This window comes from Electrophorus electricus, unplaced genomic scaffold, assembly GCF_041902795.1.
Source record: "Electrophorus electricus isolate QZ-2024a unplaced genomic scaffold, ASM4190279v1 Scaffold44, whole genome shotgun sequence".
NCBI lineage: Eukaryota > Metazoa > Chordata > Actinopteri > Gymnotiformes > Gymnotidae > Electrophorus > Electrophorus electricus.
The window spans coordinates 657903-666623 of NW_027658735.1; the positions used below are offsets into that span (position 1 = coordinate 657903).

At 40.6% G+C, this 8721-nt stretch overlaps 1 non-coding gene across 1 annotated transcript; it reads left to right on the forward strand.

Moving 5' to 3' along the window:
- The first annotated feature begins 364 nt into the window (after nt 1-364).
- On the forward strand, nt 365-438 carry trnai-aau (transfer RNA isoleucine (anticodon AAU)). Its single transcript has one exon. It is a non-coding gene; the product is annotated as a tRNA-Ile (tRNA).
- Nucleotides 439-8721: the final 8283 nt, after the last annotated feature.

Consider the following 8721-nt stretch of genomic DNA (forward strand, 5'->3'; position numbering starts at 1 on the left):
TTTATATTCCTTGGCTCACAGAATCAGACATTACATTTTTGTTGTTATGGCAGATTTCATGGTGTAATAGACAGCACTATGTAACTCGCAGCAATAAAGCTCAGTGGACTTTGCAATTGATGATTTCGTCACTGTGTACAACTGCACTGAATTGCTCTTTAACAAAAGCTTCTCCACATTTGCTTTTGAAGTTTAATTCAAAAGTTGGCTGCAGAATAACCATTTGTCAGAGGGAACAATAAGTGTCAACTTTCACCTATGCTCGGTCGAAAAAGTGGCCGTAATCTTGTTGACACCAAGTCTACAATTTCATGGAAAGGTTCCCTTCAGTGCTGCACCAAAAACTGCGAAAGGAACAGAGAAAGGCCGATTAGCTCAGTTGGTCAGAGCGTGGTGCTAATAACGCCAAGGTCATGGGTTCGATCCCCATATGGGCCATGTGGGTTTTGTTTGATGAATGACCCCTTGTCAACAAACCACCTGTTTGAACTTGTGTTGCTTATAACATTGCTTGTAAATCACAATCTGCTAAGACATGTTCCAAGTACATGAGAGTGTGTTCTTGATTACAAAACTTTACCCATGGATTTGTGCTTGTTTACAAATCTTGGACAATGCAGAGAAAAGTATGAAATCAGAGGGACTCTGGCATTAGTGTAAGGCTCTCGATCGCTGTGTGAATAGGTCAAAGAAGCCATTCCAGAGGCATGCAGACAACCTGCATCCTCCCCATCAAATTATAGCCAGTTAGGTGTCTGGCAGTGCCAGGGAGTTCAAATCCTTTAGTCTGAAATGTGTTGGGATATGATTATGCCTGCCACTGAGGTCTGACAGCTCCACAGTTGCCTTGTGAAAAGAATACAGTATAGACCGGCACCCACATACATTACTGTACACATCAGAGATCAGCGCAGGAATATCAGTTTGTAAACCTGCCAAATCTGCCCCCACAGGCTCCCTGAGTTCTACTAATCGCTCCAACACCTTGTTTCAACCTCAGTTTCTTTTTTTTTGAAGCGCATGAGGCAGCTTCAGCTATTTCCACAGGCAATCATATTAGATGTGCCATCAGTAACCAGACATGTGACTTTATTTTATTCCCCATTCTTCCATAAGAGAGGATTTCACACAGGCCAAATTTTCAGCCGTATGCGCCTGAAGGAATTTCACAACACCAAGTAGTGTAGACTTCAGAAATGTGTTGTCATCTATAAAATGGCAGGTCACAGCCAAGAAGGCATCCAAATTAAGAGATGTCCACATATCTGCTGACAAACTCATTGCAGGAATTTTCTGGACCTCAGCTTTGGCCTTCTCTTTCTCTTATTGACATTTGCCCTCAACCATGGCCTTTACAGTCTAAAGGGAAGGAAGAAAATAATTATATATATTTTTAATACTACTCTCATAATGTATCCATGTCACCACACATACCTTCCTAGTTAGGAGAATATAAGTTGAATCCAATTTTGCTACCAAGTCCCTGAAGCTTTTATCCTCAACTAAACTAAATGGCTGTGTGTCTCTAACTATCATGGGGACCAAAGCCTCATCCAGCTCTTCCTTTCTGGTCACTGCTTTGTAAAGATTAGATTATACTTTGTCACCAAAAAATATAGTACTCACCAATGAAATTCACTTTATAATCCAATCCAAACTGCAAATATATATATATATATATTTATGTATATACACATTTTATATACATGTGCATAATAACGTTAACACCTTGTGACAACTGATAAATAAGCCAAATGACATTGGCAAGGGTGACAGTAGGAAAAACTCACTGGAATGGTGGAAGGGACTTGGAAGGTGTCAGACTCAAAAGGGAACTCATCCTCCTTCGGTTAACCCTGGATAAACCTGGCCAGAGATGAGTTGGGTAGAGGATGGCTGACAAATTGTAAGCATGAAAGATACACTACAGCATTCCTACACAAAGACATCATAGGAGATAGAAACAGAGCACAGTTCACCTGGATAGAACACCTGGGTAGAAATACAGTAACTCATTATTATAACAGTACAAAGAAATGAAATGTGGATCATCCAGGTGAGGTTCATCTGCTAATCTGCACATAAATATTGTTTGTGACAGTGCAGAATGTTGCAGGTAAATGGAGGGCAAGGTGCTGTCATTTTAAGCATTTTAAGGCAGGTCCAGCAAGGAGAAACCCCAGCAGGTAGGAAGAGTTAGTGGGGAGCACAGATAGCACAGCACTCCAGAATCATGTACTGGAGCATGGTGTGTCCACTGGGGGGAGGTGGGGTGGTTGGAAGAGCATAAAAGACTGTTGTTACTGCAAAGATTCATTTAGACCTTTCATTTGGACTGTTATTCTTTTTTTAGGGGGCAGGGGGGCATGTATTTAATGAAATAATAACGAAAAATTAATAGATGAATTCATACCAACTCAAATTTGCTGGTAAAGAAATCATTTGTAAGGTAAAAGTTATTTTAAGAGTGATGTTAAGGAATTTTTTTAAATGTTAATTATAATTTCATTAGAATAATTCTAACATCTACGGGATGATCTGAGGGTTAAAGAAAAAAGAGGTGGACCTTATGGGCAATAAAGCAAAAGTCATTATTGTAGTACAAGACCCTTTGTTCTAGCTAAGTGATCTGCTGCATCTCAGTTTGAGTCATGTAGAATTCTAAAGACAGAAAGTCTTTATTCTGGCATAAAATAAAACTGAAGGGGGAAACATACTTTGAGTTAGTACCAGTAGTTATTGATTGTACACAAAGTCCAGTATGCATCCAAATGTAATCAAGAGATATCTGTTGGTAGCTGAACATCTCCAACTCGTACAATGCAATGTTTCTTCTTTGTGTCAAATGAACTTAACAATTCAAACATCCATAACTGGCCGTGTTTCTTGCCAACATACTGGTGTTTGGACTTATGGGATTACATGTCTGTTGCCTTCAATAGCTTAGTTGGTAGAGTGGAGGACTGTAGAATTTAACACTGTTATCCTTAGTCTGTCAGTTAAAATCTGACTCAAAGGAAGTTTGTTTTTTCACATACAAGCTTCTTTTTTAAGTGAGCAAAAAGAGCATCCCCTGACCAGGAATCAAGCCCAAGTCGCAGTGGTGAAAGTGTTGAATCCTAGCCACTCACCCACCAGCAATAAAGCTCAGATGCTTCTGACAAACATTTTTCAAACTCTGTATTCCTAGTATACTGACGATGTTTGTATGCATACTGGACTTGGTATGCATGAGCATTAGGAGGTCATAAAGAGAGGTATTCATATTTCTTTTTATTCCACATAAAAATTAAGTTTGAAAGAAAATCCTAGCCACTAGCTCACCAGGGATAAAGGTGACAGTTTCCTTTGACATGAACATGAGCTACATTCATTGGTAACATTTTGATCGAAACCAGGCAAAAGTATTTAGTCACTAGCTGAAATAGCTCAGCTGGGTGAGTGTTAGATTGAATATCAAAAGACTCCTAGTTCAGTCCTGGGTTTTGGTAGCTGTGCAAGACCAAGCTCCTCATCAAACTGTCCTCTTTTTAAGAATATTTCATAAACTTTTACATTCCTTTCCTAAAAACGAATGACATTACTGTTTTTACGCTATTGTTAGAAGTCATAGTGTAATAGTGCTCTAGACTTTGAATTCAGTGATCCTACTTAAACTTTAGTGGAATTTGCACTTCCTTATGATATGTTTCCTCACTGCACAGAGAGCCATTTGAACATTGGCTTCTGTATAAACGCTTTTGAAATGTTTTTCATTAGTTGTCTACTGGCCAAACCACTGGACAAGGGGAGGGTAGGTGTCAGCTTGCATGTATGCTTGTGTTGGTATCCTGGTTCACACACTCCCTGTGTTTTCATGGAATGGGGCCTACCTCAGCTTCCTTTGGCTCATGGATGGGCTTTGTCCTACCAAAAAAGGTGATGCAAATAAGTCATCTGCTTACTAAAGTTCTTGAAAATCACACTCTGCGAAGAGGCATTGCATAATGCAAAAAAACCTTCAGAAACAATACACTCTAATGACAGCAACCAACATACTTAATACAGGAGTGACCTCAGGGGTGATCTCATCCAAAGGCCACAACAGGAACAACAGGCTTAAGAAGGGACACATGAAATGACCTCAAAACACAAAAGTGAGCAGGTAAGTTGAGTTGATATGTGACTTCATTAATGTGCTTGGTAATTTCATATGGACCGATATACTTGGGACCTAACCTGCGACATGACCCCGGCTTGCGGTAGTCCTGTGTAGAGAGCCACACTCTGTCACCAGGTTGGTATATCGGGTTCTCCCCTCTGTGCCTGTCCGCAATTTCCTTATACGTTCAGAGAACTCATACAATACACTGATCTGTTTCCTCCCATACCCTTTCGCTCCGCTGCATCCACTCATCCACAGCGGGGAAACCAGCTGATATGGAAGTCCATGGGACATTTCAGGCTGATAACCTAAAATACAATAAAAAGGAGTCAAGCCAGTGGATGAACTAATAAGTGAATTTTGGGCCATTTCTGCCAATAAGAGGAACTTGGACCGGTCTGATGGATTGTTCATATAAAAACAATGTAGGAATTGGCCATTTGACTGTGGATGTAAAACTAATAGCTACCCCGATGTGTTCAATATAGGAAGCCCAAACTCGAGATGTGAATTGATGTCCCCAATATGATATTATGTCCTCTGGGATGCCAAATATACGGAACACCTGGTTAAACAAGGCTTCCACAGTTTGGCAGGCTGTAGGCATACTCGGAAACACAATGAACCACACACCCCTGGAGAATCCATCAACTACAGTGAGGACAGAGAGGTCAGTAACGCAATCTAAGGTGATGTGAGACCAAGGACTTTCTGGTACGGGAAGAAGCATGAGCTTTCCTGTGGGTAGGGTCTTAGGCATCTTGCTTTGACTGCAAATTGAACATGAAGAAACATACTTATAAATATCGCTTGTCATAGCCCTGAACCAGCGAAGAATGAGCCCACTTCAACAGATGGTCACAGCACAAGGTAGGTAATGTTTTCCCGACAGACATTCCATTGGGATGACTGTGTCTTGTATGGCTTGTTTATTCCATCATCTATTTTATATACACTTGTCTATTTAATCATCTATTGTAACTTGGACTTGTCGTATCGTTGTGAAAGTACAGCTCCTACCCCGATGTTAGCAGCATCAGCTTCCACGACAAATGGAATGGAAGGATCAGGATGTCGACGTATGCTAGTCGTGGTAAAAGCTTCTTTCAGTTTCCTGAATGCTTGATCAGCCTCCTGATTCCAAAGTAGCTTGGTCATTGCTCCTTTCAGGAGGGCTGTGAGAGGAGCTGCAATGCTGCTAAAATTCCATATGAAACATCGGTAAAAGTTTGCAAATCCCAAGAATCTCTGGAGTTTTTTAACTATAATAGTAATGGGCCACTGGAAGATGGCTTTGATCTTCTTATCATCCGTAGTGATTTCACCATGGCTGATCACGTATCCTAGAAAAGTTATAGTTGGAAGGTGGAACTCACATTTCTTTCCCTTTACAAACTCAATAAACTTTTACTCTTTACTACTCAATGCATAAAGCTGTCTGTGTTTGATGTGCTCTCATTTTCCCACCACATCCATTTAGCAGTACTTCTGAATCACCGAAATGGCTTAAAACAGCTGAGGGGATGTTTGAAACTGAGTGATAAGATGTTCAGCAATTTATATATGATAATACAAGGCAGTAAATTAAATTGGGCTGAACTGGACAATAGTACCTGGCATGAAAAGTATGTCGTAGAGAGAGTAACAAAAAACTCAACCTCTCACCTCGCGCTCTGAGATGTCTCCGTCACTGTCTGTAGTGTCCTCTAGGATACTGCTGCCCTCACTAAAGTGTGTCACCCTGACCGGGTCAAACATCTCTTGAACATAATAACTACACAATGGAAAATCAGCTTCAAGTGCTGCATTGAGCAAGAGTGCACTGTAAATGGCCAGATATAAATGGCAATGTCAGTAGTAAATTCATATATGCAGTCATGGAACAGGACCTAGCTGTAGAGCACAGCTTTAAGGTGCATATTATGATGTGCTCTTAGCAATCATCCTCCTGGCTGTGTCTTGCTCTTTTGGCCAAATGTTTCTCTTCCAAAGCAGACAGACCAGACTTGCTGCATATTACTCCATGCACTATAAACAAACCACATGTATAATGCCTTGTAAACAATGGAACAAGGGAAATTTGAATTGTGACTACTCTGTTAAAGGGGCGGATAAGGCAACCCACCCAAACCCCCCGAAAGCTGTTCTGTTATCTCTAATTGCTATGCAATAGTCCTGTGATTAACTCAAAGGCTGGAGAAGTTTCACCTTTCTTTACTTGAATCCTGAAGGCTGTTCGGTTCTGTCGCCCACAATCCATCCTGTGTAATTAAACATTCACATCATAACTCGACCCCGTGCAATAGGGCAAACTCACTCGGATGGGGGAAAGGATTACAGACTACCTGTACTGCTGCCGCAACTCTGCGGCCATTCCAACAACATCCACATACATTCCAGCAACATCCTATTATAGGACACAGTGGGCTTAAGTACACCCATTTAATAGCATGTTGGACCTTCTTTGGCCTCCAGAACTGCAGCAATTCTTTCTGGCATAGTTTCCACTATGTGCTGAAAATACTCTGCAGGAATCTTGGTCCAATCTTCATAGGATATTTTCTCTCAAATTACATGGAGGGACTGACATGTTCTAAACTGCCTGTTATACTCTTACAGCCGCTTTGAAATACAAAAAAAACATATTTATCTTCCACTCCACTCAAGGATGGCCACACTTGGAATTTCCCTTGGCACATTTAAAACATTGTGTGAGCCAGATAGCTTCTGTTTTCAACCTCTGAGTATTAGTGTTCCATGCTTATGAGATGCTTCAACACGTCCATGCGTGTTGTAAAGAAACAAAGTGTAAGCAGTATTAATGAAAGTGCATCTCTACCTCAAACTCACCAGTGTAACAATTACAGTTTGTGAAACCTAATTTTAAATGGCGATCAGCCTTCTTAACAAATCTCCAATAACAAATAAGCAGAACTCACCTTGTTAAGTGTTTGTGTTTGTTTGTGTGTGTGTGTGTGTGTGTGTGTGTGTGTAGTTTTAAGCATAGCAAGGCACTTCAGGGTTGCCAGGTGGAGCCTTCCTGAAGACCCTGATACTGAAACAGCATTAAAAGCTGCAATGGCACTGTAGTTGTATTTATCTGCACTAATACAGCTTTGAACTATTGCACTCTTACATACAGTAAGTTTCTGTGTACCGGTGTACATTTCTGTGTACCTTTAGTAAATAAAGGGATTCTATTCTAATATTACAAGTGCTAGAAGTGCTGAAACTCCAAACAGTGAAGAAACCAGTGGAGCTTAATGACTGGTCAGATGAAGAGAGTGAAGTGAGGAGTTTCCTTCAGTGTCTGCCATGCCCCAGCTGAGCTGAGTGTGAAGCTTTTATTAGTACTATAGGAGTTGTGTTTAACTTTGAAACTGATGGTGTCACAGCCATTTGTGGCCAAGAGTCTAGAAGAGCATAATTGGCTGTACTCTTAGGGAGAGAGGGAGTGGCATACACTCTCTCCCCTGTCAATTACAGAGACACCGTGCAATCAAGGGCGTCTATAAGTTCACGCGTCAGAAGGGGGAGGAAAATACTATTTTCTGAGTAGTTAGAATAACATTCCGTATTTTTTGGAGAAAATTTTCTAGAGTGTTTTCATGTAGAGAGAGAAATGAGTGGCTAAAATGTCAGAAGTTTTAAGGAGACAAATGGGGAATACTATAACAGCTCTTTCCATGTGTTAGTGATACCAGCGTTCCCTCTTTTCCCAGATGGTATAAAAGAGTCCTGACTCTTGCAAACTTCATTTTTTTGTAGAACAAAGAGAAAGATAAATAACTCGCTTTATGGCCTTTTTCCACTCATGCATACCAAGTCCAGTATGCATCCAAACATTGTCAGAATAGTAGGAGTGCAGACTTTGAAAAATGGTCTTGTCATATAAACTCAGTAGCTTTGTCCCTGGTTGTCTGGTTAGGATTCGGAGCTTTCACCGCTGCAGCCCGGGTTCGATTCCCGGTCAGGAAAAAGCCTTTTTTTATGCTCATATAAAATGACAGATTCTGCATTAAAACATAAAGTTTGTGTGAGTTGGAGTTGAGCCGACAGCCTAAGGATGACAGTTTTAACTTCTACTCTACCAACTGAGTTATTGAAAGCGACATGCAAGTAATCCCACATGTCCAAACACCAGTATGTTGGCAAGAAACACAGCCAGTTTTGGATATTTCAATTGTTAATTTCATTTGACACAAAGAAGAAAGATCGTATTGTATAAGTTGTTCAGCTACAAACAGATATATCTTTTGATGACATTTGGAATCATACTGGACTTTGTGTACATGATTGGAGAAAGGCCATAAATGGTTAGAATAACATTCAGTGCTTTTGGAGAAAAGTTTCGAGAGTTTTGTCATGTAGTGAGAGAAATGAGTGGCTGAAATATCAGGCATTAAAAGTGCAATTTGCACTCATGGAAAGAAAATTGCTTTCATGTGGACCGCATTGAGATATCGATCTGCCTGTGGAACATAACACCTCTTAAGAGGCTAGATTTGTGCTCTCAAGCTGCGATGGTGGTCTTCTCATGGCTTCTAAAAGAAGAGGCTGTGGTCAGGGTGGAGTGA